The sequence below is a fragment of the Mesoplodon mirus genome (assembly GCF_964341445.2).
Source record: "Mesoplodon mirus genome assembly, contig: HAP1_SCAFFOLD_34, whole genome shotgun sequence".
Taxonomy (NCBI): Eukaryota; Metazoa; Chordata; class Mammalia; order Artiodactyla; family Ziphiidae; genus Mesoplodon; species Mesoplodon mirus.
The window spans coordinates 3994263-4006265 of record NW_028295813.1 but is presented as its reverse complement, the minus strand read 5'-3'; positions in this window follow the sequence as shown (position 1 = coordinate 4006265).

Here is a 12003-nt window from a genome sequence, read left to right as displayed (position 1 = left end):
TGCTCCATGCCATTGTCATCGCAGTGGACCATGTCATATGTCATCACAATGCTCCCTCACACCGGTCTTCACAATATTCCATGACCATCTCATCACAATGCTCCATGCACTTGTCATCACAATGTACCATGTCCAATGTCATCACAATAATCTATGAAATTTGTCAGATCAATGCTCCATTCCCCTGTCATCACAATGCTCCATGCCGTTGTCATCACAATACACCATGACCCCTGTCATCACAATGCTCCGTGACTCCAGTCATCACAATGCTTCATAACGTTTGTCATCACAATGGTCCATGCTTGCGTCATCACAAGGCTCTGTGACATTTGTATCCACAATGCTCCATGAACATTTCATCACAATTCTCTGTGACGCTTGTCATCACACTGCTCCATGTCTTTGTTAGAACAATGCTCCTTGACCATTGTCATCACAATGTGCCACGCACATTTCATCACAACGGTCCACAACCTTATCATTGCAATGCTCCATAAGCTTTGTAATCACAATTGTCCATGCACTTCTCATCAAAATGCTCTCTCACCAGAGATATTGCAATGTTCCATCACTAGTCATCACAATACTCCCTCACCCCTGTAATCATAATATTCCATGACCCTGTCATCACAATGCTACCTCCCCTTATCATCACAATGTTCCATGACGCCTGACATAACAATGTTCCATAACCCCTGTAATCAAAATGCTCCATGACCCTTTTCATCCCAAAGCTCCAAGAACCCTGACATCACAATGTTCTATAACCCCTGCCATCAAAATGTTCCATTACACTTTTTATCAAATTGCTGCATGACCCGGTCATCAAAATGCTCCCTGCATTTCTCATCACAATGCACCATTCCCTTGTCATCAAAATGCTCCATGACTTGTCATCACAAAGCTCCATGACACTTGGCATCACAATGCTCCATGTCATTGTCATCACAATGCTCCATCAACACTCTCATCACATTGCTCCATGCCCTTGTCATCACAAAGCTCCATGACACTTGTCATCTCAATGATCGATTCCCTTCTCATCACAATGCTCCATGCCCTAGTCATTAAAATCCTGCATAACCCATGTATCACAGTGTTCCGTGCCCTTGTCATCACAATGCTCCATGCCCACTCTCATCACAATAATCCATGAAACATTTCAGACCAATATTCCATGCCCTTCTCATCACAATGCTCCATTACACCTGTCATAACAATGCTAAATGACCCCTGCCATCACAGTGTTCCACGGCCTTGTCATCACAAGGCTCCATGTCCCCTGTCATCACAATACTCCATGAACATTTTCAGCCCAGTGCTCCATGACACTTGTAATCACAATGATCCATGCCCTTGTCATCACAGTACTCCATGACACCTTTCATCACAATGCTCCGTGACTCCAGTCATCACAATGCTGCATAACATTTGTCAACACTGTTGTCCCTGCCCGCCTCATCACAAGGCTCTGTGACGTTTGTAACCACAATGCTCCATAACTTTTTCATCACAATTATCCGTGATCCTTGTCAACACAGTTATCCATGCCTTTGTCAGAAAAATGCTCCATGACCCCTGTCATCACAATGTGCCACGCAATTTTCATCACAACAGTCCACATATTTGTCATAGCAATGCTCCATCAACCTTGTAATCACAATGCTCCATGCCCTTCTCATCACAATGCTCCATTACCCCTGTCATAACAATGCTCCATGACCCCTGTCATCACAATGTTCCACGGCCTAGTCATCACAAGGCTCCATGACACTTGTCATCACAGGGCTCCAAGACCCATTTAATCACAATGCTCCATGCCCTTTCATCAAAATGTTCCATAACAACTGTCATCAAAATGTTCCATGACATTTTTCATCAAATTGCTCCATGACCCTGTCATCACAATGCTACCTGCCCTTCTCATCACAGTGCACAACGCACTTGTCATCAAAATGCTCCATGACTTTGTCATCACAAAGATCCATGACCCTTGGCATCACAATGCTCCAAGTCATTGTCATCACAATGCTCCATGAACACTCTCATCACATTGATCCATGACTTGTCATCACAAAGCTCCATGACACATGTCATCAGAATGCTCCATGGCCTTCTCATCACAATGCTCCATTCGCTTGCCATCACAGCGCTCCATTACCCCTCTCATAAGAATGCTCCATGACCACTGCCATCACGATGTTCCGTGGCCTTGTCATCACAAAGCTCCATGACCCTTCTCATCACAATGCTCCAAGACCCCTTTAATCACAATGCTTCATGCCCCTTTTCATCTCAATGCTCCAAGAACCCTGTCATCACAGTGCACCATGCCCATCTTCATAATGCTTCATGCTATTGTCATCACAATGAAATCAAAATGCTCCATGACCTCTGTAATAACAATGCTCCAAACCCTTGTGATCACAATATTCCATAACACTTGTCATCACAGTGCCCCGTGACGCTCGTCATCACAGTTATCCATGGTCTTCTCATCACAATGCTCCATGACCATTGTCATCACAATGCTCAATACACTTGTCATCAAAATGCTCCCTGACACTTGTTGTCTGTATGCTCCTTGAACCCGGTCATGACAAGTCTCCATGCCTTTTTCATCACAATGATCCATGCCCTTTTCATCACAATGTTCCAAGTCCCCTTTAAACACAATGCTCCATGCCCTTGGCATCACAAAGCTCAATGAAACATGTCTTCAGAATGCTCCTTGGCCTTCTCCTCACAATGCTCCGTGCCCATGTCATCACAATGTTCCAAGACCCCTGTAATCACAATGGTCCATGCCCCTTTTCATCACTATGCTCCCTGAGATTTGTCATCAAAAGTCTCTATGCATTTTTCATCACAATGCTCCAGGACCTCGTCATCACAATGCTTCACGACGTTTTTCTGAAAATTCTCAATGGCCCTTGTCATCATAATGCTCCAAGCTGTAGTCTTCACAATGCTCCATTATATTTCTCATCAAAATCCTCCATTACATTTGGCATCACAATGCTACCTGCCATTGTCATTGCAATGGACCATGACATATGTCATCACAATGCTCCCTCACACCTGTCTTAACAATATTCCATGACTTTCTCTTCGCAGTGATCCATGGCCTTGTCATCAAAATGCACCATGTCCACTGTCATCACAATAATCTATGAAACTTGTCAGACCAATGCTCCATGCCCCTGTCAACACAATGCTCCATGCCCTTGTCATCACAATGCTCCATGACCCCTATCATCACAATGCTCTGTGACTCCAGTCATCACAATGATTCATAACGTTTCTCATCAAAACGGTCCATGCCCGCGTCACCACAAGGCTCTCTGACCTTTGTAACCACAATGCTCCATGTACTTTTCATCACAATGCTCCGTGACCCTCGTCATCACAATGCTCCATGCCTTTGACAGAACAATGCTCCTTGTCCCTTGTCATCACAATGTGCCACGTGCTTTTCATCACATCGGTCCACAAATTTGTAATCGCTATGCTCCATAAACCTTATAATCACAATGGTCCATGCACTTCTCATCACAATGCTCCATGACTTGTCATCACAATCCTCCATGACCCATGACACATGTATCACAGTGTTCCATGCCCTAGTCATCACAATGCTCCAAGACCCCTGTAATCACAATGCTCCATGCCCCTTTTCATCAGAATGCTCCATGAGACTTGTCATCACAAGTCTCCATGTTCTTCTCTTCACAATGATCCTGGACCTTGTCATCACCATGCTCCATTCCCTTCTCATCGCAATGCTCCATGACCCCTGTCATCACAATAATCCATGAATATGTTCAGCCCAATAATCCAAGACCTATTCATCACAATGCTCCATGGCCAATATCATCACAATGCTCCATGACCACTGTCATCACAACACTCCATGACAACCGACAATACAATGATCCGTGACTCTTGTCATCACAATGCTCCATTCCATAGTCATCACAATGCTCCATGACACCTGTCATCACAACACTCCATGAACATTATCAGCCCAGTGCTCCATGACCCTTGTCATCACAATGATCCATGCACTTGTTATCACAATGCTCCGTGACTCCAATCATCACAATGCTTCATGACCTTTGTCATCACAATGGTCCATGCCCTGGTCATCAACAGTCTCTGTGACATTTTTAACCACAATGCTCCATGCCCTTGTCATCCCAATGCTCCATGACCCCTGTATTCACAATGCTCCTTGACGCTTGTCATCACAGTTCTCCATGACACATGTCAACACAATGCTCCATGCCTTTGTCAGCAAAATGCTACATGACCTTGTCATTACAATGCTCTATGCGCTTCTCATCACAATACTCCATTTCCATTGTCATCACAATCCTCCATGAAACTTGGGATCACATTGCTTCATGCCCTTGTCCTCACAATGCTCCATGCTCCTTGAAATCAAAATGATCCATGACCTCTGTCATCACAATGCTCCAAACCCTTGTGATCATAATGTTCCATAACACTTGTCATCACAACGCTCCATGATGCTTGTCATCACAATACTCAATGCTCTTTTCATCACAATGCTCCATGACCTTTGTCATCACAATTCTCAATACACTTGTCATCAGAAGGCTCCCTGACACTTGTCATCAGTATGCTCCTTGAACCCTGTCAGGAAAAGGCTCCATGCCTTTTCAATCACAATGCCCCATGCCGTTTTCATCACAATGCTCCATGCCATTGTCATCAAAATACTCCACAAGCTTGTCATCAGAATGCTCCATGACCCTTGTCATCACATTTCTCCATGCACTTGTCAGCACAATGCTCCCTGACCCTTGTCATCACAATGCTGCAAGCCATTGTCATCACAATGCTCCATTACCTTTGCCATCAGAATCCTCAATGTCACTTGGCATCCCAATGCTCCATGCCATTGTCATCACAATGGGCCATTGCATATGTCATCACAATGCTCCCTGACACCTGTCTTCACAATACTGCATGACCTGGCCATCACAATGCTCCATGCCCTTGTCATCACAATGTGCCATTCCAACTGTCATCACAATAATCCATGAAACTTACTAGACCAATGCTCCTTGCCCTGGTCATCACAATGCTCCATGCCCTTGTTATCACAATGCTCCATGACCCCTGCCATCACAATGCTCTGTGACTCCAGTCATCACAATGCTTCATGACCTATGTCACCACAATGGGCCATGCCCTCGTCATCATCAGTCTCTGTGAGCTTTTTAACCAAAATGATCCATGAACTTTTCATCACAATGCTCTTTGACCCTTGTCATCACAATGCTCTATGACTTTCTCAGCACAATGCTCCATGACCCTTGTTATCACAATGCTCCATGCGCTTGTCAGCACAATGCTCCATGACACATGTCATCACAATGCTCCATGACCCCTGTCATCACAATGCTCCGTGACTCCAGTCATCACAATGCTTCATAACGTTTGTCATCACAATGATCCATGCCCGTGTCATCACAAGGTTCTGTGACTTTTGTAACCACAATGCTCCATGAACTTTTCATCACAATTCACAGTGACCCTTGTCATCACAATGCTCCATTTCTTTGTCAGAACAATGCTCCATGACCATTGTCTTCACAATGTGTCATGCGCATTTCATCACAACGGTCCACAACCTTGTCATTGCAATGCTCCATAAACCTTGTAATCACAATGGTCCATGCACTTCTCATCAAAATGCTCTCTCACCAGTGATATCACAGTGTTCCATGACTAGCCATCACAATACACCCTCACCCCTGTAATCACAATGTTCCAATACCCTGTCATCACACTGCTACATCCCCTTATCATCACAATGTTCCATGACCCATGACATCACAATGTTCCATAACACCTGTCATCAAAATGTTCCATGACACTTTTCATCAAATTGCTCAAAGACCCTGTCATCAGAATGTTCCCTGCATTTCTCATCACAATGCACAATGCCCTTGCCATCAAAATGCTCCATGACCATTGTCATCACAAAGATCCATGACCCTTGGCATCACAATGCTCCATGTCATTGTCATCACAATGCTCCATGCACGCTCTCATCACATTGCTCCATGCCCTTGTCTTCACAAAGCTCCATGACACATGTCATCAGAATGCTCCATGGCCTTCTCATCAAATGATCCATGCCCTTGCCCTCACAATGCTCCATTACCACTGTCATAACAATTCTCCATGACCCCGGCCATCACGATGTTCCATGGCCTTGTCATCACAAATCTCCATGACCCTTCTCATCACAATGCTCCAAGAACGCTGTAATCACAATGCTCTATGCCCCTTTTCATCTCAAAGATCCATGAACGATGTCATCAAAATGCACCATGCCCATCATCATAATGCTTCATGCTATTGTCATCACAATGAAATCAAATTGCTCCATGACCTCTGTCATAACAATGCTCCAAACCCTTGTGATCACAATATTCCATAACACTTGTCTTCACAATGCCCCATGACGCTCGTCATCAAAATTATCCATGGCCTTCTCATCACAATGCTCCATGACCATTGTCATCACAATGCTCAATACACTTGTCATCAAAATGCTCCCTGACACTTGTTGTCTGTATGCTCCTTGAACCCTGTCATGACAAGGCTCCATGCCTATTTCATCACAATGATCCATGCCATTTTCATCACAATGCTCCAAGACCCATGTAATCACAATGCTCCATGCCCTTGTCATCACAAAGCTCGATGACGCATGCCATCAGAATGCTCCTTGGACTTCTCCTCACAATGCTCCATGCCCTTGTCATCACAATGTTCCAAGACCCTTTTCATCAGTATGCTCCATGAGACTTGTCATCACAAGGCTCCATGGTTTTGTCATCACAATGCTCAAGGAACTTGTCATCACAATGATTCACGACCTTGTCATGGAAATTCTCAGTGGCCATTGTCATCATAATGCTCCAAGACATAGTCATCACGATGCTCCATTTTATTTGTCATCACAATTCTCCATTTCATTTGGCATCACTATACTCCCTGCCATTGTCATCGCAAAGGACCATGACGTATGTCATCACAATGATCCCTGACACCTGTCTTCACAATACACCATGACCTTCTCTACACAATGATCCATGCCCTTGTCATCACAATGCACCATGTCCACTGTCATCACAATAATCTATGAATCTTGTCAGACAAATGGTCCATGCTCCTGTCATCACAATGCTCCATGCCCTTGTCATCACAATGCTCCATGACTTGTCATCACAATCCTCCATGACGCGTGACACATGTATCACAGTGTTCCATGCCCTAGTCATCACAATGCTCCAAGACCCCTGTAATCACAATGCTCCATGCCACTTTGCATCTCAATGCTCCATGAACGCTGTCATCACAATGCACCATGCCCATAATCATAATGCTTCAGGCTATTGTCATCACAATGAAATCAAAATTCTCCATGACCTCTGTCATCATAATGCTCCAAACCCTTGTGATCACAATGTTCCATAACACTTATCATCACAAATCCCCATGACGCTCATCATCACAATTATCCATGGTATTCTCATCACAATGCTCCATGACCTTTGTCATCACAATGCTCAATACACTTGTCATCACAATGCTCCCTGACACTTGTCGTCAGTATGCTCCTTGAAACTTGTCATGACAAGGCTCCATGCCTTTTTCATCACAATGCTCCAAGACCCCTGTAATCACAATGCTCCATGCCCCTTTTCATCAGAATGCTCCGTGAGAATTCTCATCACAAGTCTCCATGGTCATCTCATCACAAAGCTCCAGGACCTTGTCATCACCATTCTCCAGTCCCTTGTCATCACAATGCTCCATGACCCCTGTCATCACAATGATCCATTAACATATTCAGCCCAATGCTCCACGACCTACACATCACAATACTCCATGGCCAATATCATCAAAATGCGCCATGACCACTGTCATCACAACACTCCATGACTCCTGACAACACAATGATCCGGGACTCTTGTCATCACAATGCTCCATTCCCTACTCATCACTATGCTCCATGACCCCTGTCATCACAACACTCCATGAACATTTTCAGCCCAGTGCTCCATGACACTTGTCTGCACAGTGATCCATGCCCTTGTCATCCCAATGCTCCATGACCCCTGTATTCACAATGCTCCATGACACTTGTCATCACAGTGCTCCATGACACATGTCATCACAATGCTCCATGCCTTTATCAGCAAAATGCTACATGACCTTGTCATTACAATGCGCTATGCGCTTGTCATCACAATCCTCCATTTCCATTGTCATCACAATCCTCCATGAACGTTGGGATCACATTGCTTCATGCCCTTGTCATCACAATGCTCCATGCACCTTGAAATCAATATGGTCCATGACCTCTGTCATCACAATGCTCCAAACACTTGTGATCACAATGTTCCATAACACTTGTCATCACAACGCTCCATGATGCCTGTCATCACAATACTCCATGCCCTTTTCATCACAATGCTCCATAACCTTTGTCATCACAATTCTCAATATACATGTCATCACAATGCTCCCTGACATTGTCATCAGAATGCTCCTTGAAACCTGCCACGAAAAGGCTCCATGCTATTTTCTTCACAATGCCCCATGCAATTTTCATCACAATGCTCCATGCCATTGTCATCAAAATACTCCACAGGCTTGTCATCAGAATGCTCCATGACCCTTGTCATCACAATTGTCCATGCAATTGTCAGCACAATGCTCCCTGTCCCATGTCATCACAATGCTCCAAGCCATTGTCATCACAGTGTTCCTTAATCTTTGTCATCAGAATCCTCCATGACACTTGGCATCCCAATGCTCCATGCCATTGTCATCACAATGGGCCATTACATATGTCATCACAATGCTCCCTGACACCTCTCTTCACAATACTGCATGACCTGGTCATCACAATGCTCCATGCCCTTGTCATCACAGTGTGCCATTCGAACTGTCATCGCAACAATCCATGGAACTTATTAGACTAATGTTCCATGCCCTTGTCCTCGCAGTGCTCCATGCCCTTGTTATCACAATGCTCCCTGACCCCTGTCATCACAATCCTCCGTGACTCCAGTCATCACAATGCTTCATGACTTTTGTCATCACAATGGTCCATGCCCTCGTCATCAGCAGTCTCTGTGACCATTTTAACCACAATGCCCCATGAACTTTTCATCATAATGCTCTTTGACCCTTGTCATCACAATGCTCTACGCCTATCTCAGCACAATTCTCCATGACCCTTGTCATCACAATGCTCCTTGCGCTTGTCAGCACAATGCTCCATGACACATGTCATCACAATGCACCATGCGCTTGACATCACAGTGCTCTACAATATTGTCATCACAATGCTCCATAAACATTGTCATCATAATCTTCCATGCACTTCTCATCAAAATGCTCTCTCACCACTGATATCACAATGCTACATCACTATTTGTAACAATACTCCTTCCAACCTGTCATCCAAATGTTCCATGACTCCTGTCATCACAGTGCTACATGCACTTATCACCCAAATGTTCGATGACCCCTGACATCACAATGTTCCATAACACCTGTCATCAAAATGTTCCATGAAAATTTTCAACAAATTGCTCCATGAACCTGTCATCACAATTCTCCCTGCCCTTCTCATCACAATGCACAACGCCCTTGCCATCAAAATGCTCCATGGCCTTTGTCATCTCAATGATCCCTGACCCTTGGCATCACAATGCTCCATGTCATTGTCATCACAGTGCTCCATGAACGCTCTCATCACATTGCTCCATGCCCTTGTCTTCACAAATCTCCATGACACATGTCATCAGAATTCTACATGGCATTCTCATCACAATGCTCCATGCCCTTGCCATCACAATGCTCCATTACCCCTCTCATAACAATGCTCCATGACCCTGCCATCACGATATTCCATGGCCTTGTCATCACAAGGCTCCATGACCCTTCTCATCACAACACTCCAAGAACCCTGTAATCACAATGCTCCATGCCCTTTTTCATCTCAATGATCCATTAAACCTGTCATCACAATGCACCATGCCTATCATCATAATGCTTCATGCTATTGTCATCACAATGAAATCAAAATGCACCATGACCTCTGTAATAACAATGCTCCAATCCCTTGTGATCACAATATTCCATAACACTTGTCATCACAATGCCACTTGACGCTCGTCATCACAATTATCCTTGGACTTCTAATCACAATGCTCCATGACCTTTGTCATCACAATGCTCAATACACTTGTCATCAAAATGCTCCCTGACACTTGTTGTCTGTATGCTCCTTGAACTCTGTCATGACAAGGCTCCATGCCTTTTTCATCACAATGATCCATGCCCTTTTCATCACAATCCTCCAAGACCAATGTAATCACAATGCTCCATGCCCTTGTCATCACAAATCTCAATGATGCATGCCATCAGAATGCTCCTTGTTCTTCTTCTCACAATGTTCCATGCCCTTGTCATCACAATGTTCCATGTCCCCTGTAATCACAATGCTCCATGCCCCATTTCATCAGTATGCTCCATGAGATTTGTCATAACAAGTCTCTATGCATTTCTCATCACAATGCTCCAGGACCTTGTCATCACAATGCTTCACGACCTTGTTCTGAAAATTCTCAATGACCCTTGTCATCATAATGCTCCAAGCCCTAGTCATCACAATGTTCCATTATATTTGTCATCAAAATCCTCCATTACATTTGACATCACAATGCTCCCTGCCATTGTCATTGCAATGGACCATGACATATGTCATCACAATGCTCCCTGACACCTGTCTTCACAATACTCCATGACCTTCTCATCACAATGATTCATGCCCTTGTCATCACAATGCACCATGTCCACTGTCATCACAATAATCTATGAAACTTGTCAGACCAATGCTCCATGCCCCTGTCACCACAGTTCTCCATGCCCTAGTCATCACAATGCTCCATGACCACTGTCATCACAATGCATCATGTCCATCATCATAAAGCTTCCGGCTATTGTCAGCACAATGAAATCAAAATTCTCCATGACCTCTGCAATCACAATGCTCCATGACCCCTGTCATCACAATACACCATGAATATTTTCAGCGCAATTCTCATTGACCCTTGTCATCACAATCATCCATGCCCTTGTCATCCCAATGCTCCATGACCGCTGTATTCACAATGCTCCGTGACGTCGTCATAACAGTGCTCCATGACACCTGTCATCACAATGCTCCATGATTTTGTAAGCAAAATGCTATATGACATTGTCATTACAATGCTCTATGCGCTTGTCATCACAATACTCCATTTCCAATGTCATCACAATCCTCCATAAATCATGGGATCACATTGCTTCATGCTCTTGTCATCACAATGCTCCATGTTCCTTGAAATCAAAATGATCCATGATCTCTCTCATCACAATGCTCCAAACCCTTGTGATCACAATGTCCCATAGCACTTGTCATCACAACGCTCCATGATGCCTGTCATCACAATACTCCATGCCCTTTTCATCACAATGCTCCATGACCTTTGTCATCACAATTCTCAATACACTTGTCATCACAATGCTCCATGACACTGGTCATCAGAATGCTCCTTGAACCTTGTCACAAAAAGGCTCCATGCCTTTTTCATCACAATGCCCCATGCCGTTTTCATCACAATGCTCCATGCCATTGTCATCAAAATACTCCACAAGCTTGTCATCAGAATGCTCCATGACATTTGTTATCACAATTCTCCATGCACTTGTCAGCACAGTGCTCCGTGACCTTTGTCATAACAATGCTCCAAACCATTGCCATCACAATGCTCTTTGACCATTGTCATCACAATACTCCATGCACTTCTCATCAAAATGCTCTCTCACCACTGCTTTCACAATGGTACATCACTATTTGTCACAATACTCCCTCACCCCTGTCTTCACAATGTTCCA